The following is an 11,037-nucleotide window of genomic DNA, read 5'->3' as shown; positions in this document are numbered from 1 at the left end:
CAGTGACAGGGGATCTCGTTGCTAAGCGGGGAATGAAAACAAGATCCCCGGTAAAAACAGCACCCCTTGAAAGCCCTAGATGTTAACCCCTTCCTGCCCGCTGTCATTAGTACAGTGATAGTGCATATTGTTAACACTGATCACTGTAATAATGGCATTGGTGATGTCAGAGGCAGTTAGTTAGTCCCCCCCCAGTTAGTGTCAGATTTTCCGCTGCACTATTGCAGTACCATTATAAGTGGCTGATTGCTGCCATTGCTAGTATATAAAACAAAAACAAAAAAATTCCAGCATATATATCCCATAGTTTGTAGACTCTATAACTTTCACACAAACCAATCAATATACGCTTATTGGAATTTTTTTTTTTTTTTTTTTTGCCAAAGACGTAGCAGAATACATTTAGGCCAAAATATATTAAGAGATTTTATTTATTTATTTATTTTTTTTATGGCATATATTTTATAGCAGAAAGTAAAAATTATTGTTTTTTTTTTTTTTTCAAAATTGTCGTTCTAATAAAAAAAATGTAAAACCCAACAGTGATCACATACCACCAAAAGAAAGCTCTATTTGTCTGAATAAAATTATATAAATTTCATTTGGGTACAGCATTGCATGACCGCACAATTGTCAGTTAAAGTGGTTGTAAACCCTTACAGACACACTTTCACCTACAGGTAAGCCTAAATTAAGGCTTACCTGTAGGTGCTTGCAATATCTCCTAAACCTACATGGTTTAGGAGATATTTACTATTTCCCCGTACGATGAGTTCTTCTGCGCATGCGCACTCTTGAAAGGGCACGCTGTGCCGTTTCAAGCTGGGGCCATGCCGTGACTGGCGTCACGCGACGTCACGCGACTCCGCCCAGTCACAGAGCCGGAGTTCGCGGCCCCCGGAAGGAAGAGGGGTGAAGAATGGACGCTCACTGCCAGTGAGGAAATCGGGGACATCGCAGGCTCCTGTGTCAGGTAAGTGACACATAATGGGCTACTATGCAATGCGATGCGATGCGATGCATAGTAGCCCATTATGCCTTACCTTTGCAGGGAAACCATCAGGGTTTACTTCCTCTTTAAACCAGCACAGTGCCAAATGGCAAAAAATGGCCTGGTCGTGAAGGGGGGTAAAACCTTCCAGAGCTGAAGTGGATAATAGATCAAACCGGCTATGTCACTAAAAGCCCAAATAATGAAGTTACGATTGTCCTGTTTTGGTCACAATGTCAGAAGAGAGAGATCACTAGAGAAGAAGATAATCATTTATTTAACAACCATAAACATGACATAGTGTAGCCAAAATAGGTATTGCATTGAAGGTTGTAATTACATCAACTCAGATACAGCAAAGGATAATCATGAACCAATAATCACCAACCTCATCTGCAGATATCGCCCAAATGGTCCCCTCCGCTCCTCCCAGGACCTCCCGCTCTCTAGCTCCCTTGTTTCCTCCTCCCATGCTCGCCTTCAGGACTTCTCCAGAGCCTCTCCCATTCTCTGGAACTCCCTGCCCCAGAATGTCCGATCAGCCCCTAACCTGTCCATCTCCAGGACTTCTCCAGAGCCTCTCCCATCCTCTGGAACTCCCTGCCCCAGTGTGTCCGATCAGCCCCTAACCTGTCCATCTCCAGGACTTCTCCAGAGCCTCTCCCAACCTCTGGAACTCCCTGCCCCAGAATGTCCGATCAGCGCCTAACCTGTCCACCTCTAGGACTTCTCCAGAGCCTCTCCCAACCTCTGGAACTCCCTGCCCCAGAATGTCCGATCAGCCCCTAACCTGTCCACCTCCAGGACTTCTCCAGAGCCTCTCCCAACCTCTGGAACTCTCTGCCCCAGAATGTCCGATCAGCCCCTAACCTGTCCACCTCCAGGACTTCTCCAGAGCCTCTCCCATCCTCTGGAACTCCCTGCCCCAGTATGTCCGATCAGCCCCTAACCTGTCCACCTCCAGGACTTCTCCAGAGCCTCTCCCATCCTCTGGAACTCCCTGCCCCAGTATCCTGTCCACCTTTAGGAGATCCCTGAAAACTAATTTATTCAGAGAAGCCTATCCCACACCCACCTAACAACTATCCCCGAGCCACCCCCCCCACCCCCCCATCAAATCATTCTCTGCAGCTATTACCTTTTGTACCACCACCCCCTCCCTTTAGAATGTAAGCTCTACGAGCCGGGCCCTCCTGTCCCTTTTGTATTGAACTGTACTGTAATTGTGTTGTCCCCCCTATACATTGTAAAGTGCTGCGTAAACTGTTGGCGCTATATAAATCGCGTATAATAATATTAATAATAATGAACCATGGAAAGATATGCGATACCGTTACCGATATTGCTCCATGTACAAATCCAAAAAAAAAAACATATTAACAAGGAAAAATGTCCTCACAGATATAGTCATTAGGATATGCATCTTTGTAAGCTTTACGCGTTTCGGGGGATAAGTACCACCTCATCAGGAGCTGATGCGTTTGACAGTTCTGTAGAAAGAATGATATGAAACATTGAACGTGTATTACCCCCCAATAACAGAAAAGGTCAAGGGAAAAGGAGATAAAAAAGAGAGGGAGGGGACCATGGGAGGGGAAATGTTCATCCCCCTAATCACTTGAGGACTCGACATGTCGCAGCAGGATACTGGGAGGCCAAGGAGTATCGCCAATGTCTCCACCGGGGGCTGAGGCGAGAAGGACCCCCAGGACAGAGCACAACCACAACTCCCCACCGGAACAAGGAAGTTCATGTTGTCGTGGCTGGTGATGTCTAATATGGACTTCAAAGTGTCTGTGAAGAATATAACTGAGATATATACATGGTAGATAACCATATAAGTGTTGATAGGAAGTGAAAAAAAGACAACCACTTGGAAACAGGTGTTAAAGGAAAGTGGTGAATGTATAATAGCCAAAGAATGAGCAGCATAACTAAGTGCAGGGGGTTTGGAGAGGTGAAAGAGAATGCATGTAGCCTCCCCGAGTAACTGGGAGAGAAGGACTTTTGGAGAAGACTAGAGGGTGGCCTCTTGCCTACTGACCCTGGCTTTTGAGAGAGCAGATCATTCTTTTTAATGATGGACAACCACGTGATGAACGCTGAGAGCGAGGCTTGGATTAATTCTCTGGATAAGGACAATAAAGCTTCCCTTCTGGAGTGGATGGACAGGTTAATGGACAGAGGAAATATGGTGGCCCTCCTGCACACTGGGTTGGAGATCCTCCTTCACTTGGTACAGAAATATTTATCAATCTCCTTCAAGAAATCTATGAAGGTAAATAAATCCCACCTTTTCAGACTGCTGGAACATTGTACAGTATAAGTTTTGTCTCGTAGATTGTTGTAGACTATTACCGGGCAGACTGGGATCCAGTGGCGGCCGCTCATGCAGGGCACTACATGCATAACTCTTGTCAGTTTTTTTTTTGCCATCCGGGCCACATTGGAGAGATTTCCTTTTGCTTCCTGTCCCATGGCCAATACATGAAGTGAGAGGAAATCCCTAGAAATTAAGGGAATCTCTTGGGCCCCCTAGGTTACCACAACTAATGTCCCCATTGGAAGATTTCCCCTCTATTACTGTTCTGGGGACAACCCAAAACGTGGGATTTTCTTTTTTTTTTTACTTGCATTGAGGTATGTTACATGACAGTGCTTATATTAAAGTATAACTACAGGCTATTAAATCTTCACAGCTCCATAATTGCAGAGATATCAATTGGCAAAGTTCCAAAGAAATCATCCCAGTTTCACCTGCTAAACCTGCAAGTTTGCGGCAGTTTGTATCATTTCTGGCAAAGAGGGGCTGACAACTCTGCAAGACGGTTTGAAAAATACCATCAGCGTTGTCACCGTCTTCCTGCAGCACTAAAGCATATTGAGAATCTTCTGTGGTTTACATCAGCTTGTAGGAAGTGCCGACACCTCCTGGTCTGGAGGAGGAATTGCTATGCGGGTGTGCAGTCATGTTGGAACTGGAAGGGGCCACCCCCAAAATGTTCCCACAAAGTTGGGAGCATGAAATTGTCCAAAAGGTCTTGGTATGCTGACGCCTCAAGCGTTCCCTTCACTGGAACTAAGGGGCCAAACCCAACCCCTGAAAAACAACCCCCACACTATAATTCCCCCCCCCCCACCCTCCAACAAATGATTTGGACCAGTGCACAAAGCAAGGTCTATAAAGACATTCATGAGCGAGTTTGGGGTGGAGGAACTTGACTGGCCTACACAGAGTCCTGACCTCAACCTGATAGAACACCTTTAGGATGAGCAGAGACTGCGAGCCAGGCCTTCTCGTCCAACATCAATGCCTGACCTCACAAATGTGCTTCTGGAAGAATGGTCAAACATTCCCATAGACACCCTCCTAAACCTTGTGGACGGCCTTCCCAGAAGAGGTGAAGCTGTTATAGCTGCAAAGGGCGGAGCCAACTCAATATTGAACCCTCCGGACTAAGACTGGGATGTCATTAAAGTTCATGTGTGTGTAAAGGTGGGCGTCCCAATACTTTTGGCAATAGAGTGTATTTTTTTGGGGGGGGGGGTTTAATATCGATTAAAAAGTTATTAAAATTCTTTTACAGACACTAGCTCTTGAATATTATGGAGACCCTTCAGAGCTTGAGACATGTGACCGGCAGGACACTGGGGCCCCTCGTTGGCTGCATTCAGAATATTCATATGTTTGAATTATGCATGCCGGGATGGCACTGTCACACTTGTGCAGGCGGCACTCACTCCTGATAATTGGCCGCACTTTACTAATCATTGACGAGGTGTCCGGGTCTGTGTAGTGAGTGTTAACCTATAATTGGCATCCAGCCCCCCTCTAACAGACTGGAGCGTCCCTCAGGACCCCGTGTATACCATATTCATGGGACAGGGCCAGTTAACCCCTTCACTGCAGGCGCCCCCCACAAATCCAAACTCTACATCTGTATACATATAATTACAGATGGACTCGGAGGGAAGTTAAAGACAGCCACTATGAGCCAAGAAAATCGATTGCTTTTGAGATGAGGATGATGATGATGATGATGATGATGATGATGATGATGATGATGATGATGATGATGATGCGGTGTTCATGTGTTCACTCTGCTTTTCCATTGACCTTGTGTGATGGATTAAAGAGGAACTCCACTTTTTGGTGAAAAAAAAATCCCCTCCCCTTTTTCATTAATGAGAATCTCTCCAGTAGCCTTTAAGATTCACACAGAGAATTTCTTAAAATTTGGACCCCATGGATCCAATACACCCACCCTTCTAAATCAACGCCCAGTTATTATTATTTATTATTATTACACAGGATTTATATAGCACCGACAATTTACGCAGCGCTTTACAACTTGAGGGTAGACAGTACAACTGCAATACACCTTAATACAGGAGAAATCGGAGGGCTCCGCTCCTTACAGCTTACATTCTAGGAGGGAGGGTCAGGAGATACAAAAGGTTATAACTGTGGGGGATGTGCAGAAAATAAATGTACAGTTGTTAGGTGGGGGCCAGATAGGCTTCTCTGAAGAGATGAGCTTTCAGGGGTTGTCTGAAAGTGGACAAAGTAGGAGATAGTCGGACAGATTGGGGTAGGGAGTTCCAGAGGATGGGAGAGGCTCCGGGGAAGTCCTGGAGGCGAGCATGGGAGGAGGTGATGAGGGAGCTAGAGAGCAGGAGGTCTTGGGAGGAGTGAAGAGGACGATTTGGTTGGTATTATGAGACTAGGTTAGTGATGTAGATGGGGGCTGAGTTGTGGATGGCTTTGTAAGTTATTGTTAGTATCTTGAATTTAATTTATTGGTTGAGTGGCAACAAGTGGAGTGATTGGCAAAGAGGGGTGGAGGACACTGAATGGAGACCAGTGGAGGGATTGGCAGAGAGGGGTGGAGGACACTGAATGAAGGTCAGTGGAGGGATTGTCAGAGATGGGTGGAGGACACTGAATGGAGACCAGTGGAGGGATTGGCAAAGAGTGGTGGAGGACACTGAATGGAGGCCAGTGAAGGGATTGGCAGAGAGGGGTGGAGGACACCGAATGGAGGCCAGTGAAGGGATTGGCAGAGAAGGGTGGATGACACTGAATGGAGGCCAGTGGAGGGATTGGCAGAGAGGGGTTGAGGACACTGAATGGAGGCCAGTGAAGGGATTGGCAGAGAGGGGTGGAGGACACTGAACGGAGGCCAGTGGAGGGATTGGCAGAGAGGGGTTGAGGACACTGAATGGAGGACAGTGGAAGGATTGGCAGAGAGGGGTGGAGGACACTGAATGGAGGCCAGTGGAGGGATTGACAGAGAGGGGTGGAGGACACTGAATGGAGACCAGTGGAGGGATTGGCAGAGAGGGGTGAAGGACACTGAATGGAGGCCAGTGAAGGGATTGGCAGAGAGGGGTGGAGGACACTGAATGGAGGCCAGTGAAGGGATTGGCAGAGAGGGGTGGAGGACACTGAATGGAGGCCAGTGGAAGGATTGGCAGAGAGGGGTGGAGGACACTGAATGGAGGCCAGTGAAGGGATTGGCAGAGAGGGGTGGAGGACACTGAATGGAGGCCAGTGGAAGGATTGGCAGAGAGGGGTGGAGGATACTCAGTGGAGGCCAGTAAAGGGATTGGCAGAAAGGGGTGGAGGACACTGAATGGAGGCCAGTGGAGGGATTGGCAGACAGGGGTGGAGGACACTGAATGGAGGCCAGTAAAGGGATTGGCAGAAAGGGGTGGAGGACACTGAATGGAGGCCAGTAAAGGGATTGGCAGAGAGGGGTGGAGGACACTGAATGGGGGCCAGTGGAGGGATTAGCGGAGAGGGGTGGAGGACACGGAATGGATCCAGGGGAGGGATTGGTAGAGAGGGGTGGAGGACACTGAATGGAGCTCAGTGGAGGGATTGGCAGAGAGGGGTGGAGGACACTGAATGGGGGCCAGTGGAGGGTTTGGCAGAGAGGGGTGGAGGACACTGAATGGAGAGCAGTGAAGGGATTGGCAGAGAGTAGTGGAGGACACTGAATGGAACTCAGTGGAGGGATTGGCAGAGAGGGGTGGAGGACACTGAATGGAGGCCAGTGGAGGGATTGGCAGAGAGGGGTGGAGGACACTGAATGGAACTCAGTGGAGGGATTGGCAGAGAGGGGTGGAGGACACTGAATGGAGGCCATTGGAGGGATTGGCAGACAGGGGTGGAGGACACTGAATGGAGGCCAGTAAAGGGATTGGCAGAAAGGGGTGGAGGACACTGAATGAAGGCCAGTAAAGGGATTGGCAGAGAGTGGTGGAGGACACTGAATGGAACTCAGTGGAGGGATTGGCAGAGAGGGGTGGAGGACACTGAATGGATGCCATTGGAGGGATTGGCAGAGAGGGGTGGAGGACACTGAATTGAACTCAGTGGAGGGATTGGCAGAGAGCGGTGGAGGACACTGAATGGAGGCCATTGGAGGGATTGATAGAGAGGGGTGGAGGACACTGAATGGAGGCCATTGGAGGGATTGGCAGAGAGGGGTGGAGGACACTGAATGGAGGCCATTGGAGGGATTGGCAGAGAGGGGTGGAGGACACTGAATGGAGGCCATTGGAGGGATTGGCAGAGAGGGGTGGAGGACACTGGATCCAGGGGAGGGATTGGCAGAGAGGGGTAGCAGACGTTGAGTGGTTGGTAATGTGGATGAGTCTGGCAGCAGCATTCATATTGGACTGAAAGTGGGATAGTCTATGTAAAGGTAATCCAATGAGGAGGGAGTTGCAGTAGTCGAGGCGAGAGATGACCGGGGAGTGGATTAGAAGCTTTGTGGTGTCATTGGTTAGAAAGGGGCAAATTCTGGAGATGTTGCGGTGGTTGAGGCGGCAAGGTTTGGACAGTGATTGGATGTGGGGCAGAAAGGAGGGTTCAGAGTCCAGGATTACCCCTAGCACCCTGGCATGTGGGGACGGGCTGATGGTTGTGCCATTGATCTTGACAGAGAAGTGGGGCACATGGGGGAGGAAATATTATGAGATCGGTTTTGGATAGGTTTAGTTTGAGGAAGTGATGTGACATCCAGACTGATACGTCTGTTAGTAAGACTCTTGGGATGTATGACATCATTTTGGCCTAAGCCAGAAACCAGGAAGTAACTGAAGAAGTGTAAAAAAAAAAAAAAGTTTAAAACAAGTATATACAATATAGAATTTTTTTTTTGTATAAAAATAGAAAGTCTATTCATAAATTAGCAACACATATTGGGTTCAATAAAAAATCAGAGTATGATACAAATCACATTGAATCACTGGTGTCCATATATAGAAGGTGATCAGTACTAGATGTTGTATCCCAACATGTTTCGCCAACTTTGGCTTCTTCAGGGGATTTATAAGGACCACCAATTCTCTTAAAGCTCCAGAGACACATAAAAAAAGTCACCAAGTAAGTCCACAAAATGGAGGGAGGGCTCTGTACGATCACAGGGGATACATGGGGACCAGGAAAACTCTGATATAGACACAGATTAGTGCAGGGGCACCAGCAACTAGCTGAGATCATGCATACATGGTGCAGGGGCAACCATTATGATTTTGTGCTGTAAATGAGAGTGGTTGTTATATGACAGCACCATATATGCATGATCACAGCTAGTTGCTGGTGCCCCTGCACTAATCTGTGTCTATATCAGAGTTTTCCTGGTCCCCATGTATCCCTTGTGATCGTACAGAGCCCTCCCTCCATTTTGTGGACTTACTTGGTGACTTTTTTTATGTGTCTCTGGAGCTTTAAGAGAATTGGTGGTCCTTATAAATCCCCTGAAGAAGCCAAAGTTGGCGAAACATGTTGGGATACAACATCAAGTAGCTTCTATATATGGATACCAGTGATTCAATGTGATTTGTATCATACTCTGATTTTTTTATTGAACCCAATATGTGTTGCTAATTTATGAATACATTTTCTATTTTTATACATAATGTATTTTTCTCAATCTTGGGGACCGTTATAATCCCAATCATCCTGTTGCTGATACTTTCTATTCAATAGGGATGAGGTGCTGGATATTTTAGTGTCACCTAACCCATCATTTGATCTATTACATATAATATATACCTTCGTATCTATTTACTAATGCTAGCAGAATAAGGATTCAAAATAATCAATGTTGATTGAGAGAGTGAAATTCCGCGGTGGAGGACAGTGTGGAGGAGTGGAGGGGGCGTTCCTCGGCAGGCTGCATTTTTTGAAAGAACTGAAATCCAGCCAGGCTGGAGGGGACACGGCTACAACAGTGGTTGTCAACTTGCAAAGGAAAGGGGTCCTTAAATGCTGCCCCCTAGTGTCTCCAATGGGCCGCATATCATACTTATTGCATGTAATGATCCAGAACATTGTCCCCGTCTGAAGACTTACCGAAGGAAATGGTCAGAGATTGTTCTGCGGGAGTGGTTGGAGACTGAAGTCATTCTATAAGTGACTGTCAGAGACTAGGGACGTGTTGCATGAGACCAATCTACAATTAAGGGACACTTTACAAATCAATGCGCCCTCTACTGACTGTTGGGGCTCAAGGGCCGCACTTCGAACACCAAAGGCTCACATGTGGTCCTCCGGCCTGCAAGTGAGACACCAGGGGGCTAGAAGATGCTGGACGTCCTCCTGCCAGGAAATAAGCCTGGGTCTACCTGGCTTGTTTCAATTTCTAATTAACACTGTAAGGACTCATTTACACTTTGCCCTGACTGTTGAAGTTAAGCATTAATGCACCTACCACTTCAACACGCTTCTTTGATGTGTTTATGATGCGTCTGTGATGCTCTACTGAAGCTTTAATGAAGCTTGGCAGCTACCCCGTATGCATTGATTTTCAGTTTGTTTTAAAGGGGCCCAGTAGAACCCGAGCTCAGTAATGGCCAACGTCAGCAGATCCCCAGCTCATTAGTACCCTTGTTCAGCAGATCCCTAGCTTTATAGTACCCTCGTTCAGCAGATCCCCAGCTCATTGGTACCCTTGTTCAGCAGAACACCTGCTCAGTAGTACTCCCAGCTCTGCCGATGCCCCACTCAGTAGTAACCCCCAGCTCTGCTGATCCCCCACTCAGTAGTAACCCCCAGCTCTGCTGATCCCCCACTCAGTAGTAACCCCCAGCTCTGCTGATCCCCCACTCAGTAGTAACCCCCAGCTCTGCTGATCCCCCACTCAGTAGTAACTCCCAGCTCTGCTGATCCTCTGATTTGCTGTTCCACCTCTCTCTCTGGTCCCCACTCACCTTTCGCTGTATTGCTGACATCTGCTAGTTTCTCCTGCAGCGGTCCTCCAGCTCTGCTGATCTTCTGCCTCTCAGTCCTCTCTCTCTGCTCCCCGCTCACCTTCCAGTATAGCATTCCCATCTTGCACACCACGTGTGCTGTCTTCTAGTTTCTCCTGCTCCAGTCCCCCAGCTCTGCTGATCCTCTGATTTGCTGTTCCACCTCTCTCTCTCTCTGGTCCCCACTCACCTCCCGCTATATTGCTGACATCTGCTGGTTTCTCCTGCTCCAGTCCCCCAGCTCTGCTGATCCTGTGCTGCTCAGTCCTCTCTCTCTGCTCCCCGCTCACTTTTTCACTATAGCGTTCCCATCTTGCATACCACGTGTGCTGTCTTCTAGTTCTCCTGCTCCAGTCCCCCAGCTCTGCTGATCCTGTGCTGCTCAGTCCTCTCTCTCTGCTCCCCGCTCACTTTTATAGCGTTCCCATGTTGCACACCACATGTGCCGTCTGCTAGTTGCTCCACTTCAGTCCGGACCCCGCTCACCTTCCTGCTGCTCCACACCAGATGTGACGTTGGCATCAGACACTCCCAGAATATATACACATGAACCGGAAGTGACAGCTGATGACATTTTTCCGGTTCACTTGTTGGTTTCCCAGTGCATCCTGGGATATCTCATACCTGCAATACCTCCAAAACAAAGTGAAGCTAAAGCTGAATAAAAGCTGCCCAAAAGCTGAAAGTGCTGTAAGTGAGCATTGTCATAGACTTCTATGGAGGCTTTAGAGACACCTTGAAGCACCAATAAAGTGACCATGGGGATCATTTTTGAAGCGTCC

The sequence above is a fragment of the Aquarana catesbeiana genome, linkage group LG11 (assembly GCF_042186555.1).
Source record: "Aquarana catesbeiana isolate 2022-GZ linkage group LG11, ASM4218655v1, whole genome shotgun sequence".
NCBI classification, from domain to species: domain Eukaryota; kingdom Metazoa; phylum Chordata; class Amphibia; order Anura; family Ranidae; genus Aquarana; species Aquarana catesbeiana.
Note: the sequence above shows the minus strand (reverse complement) of the source record.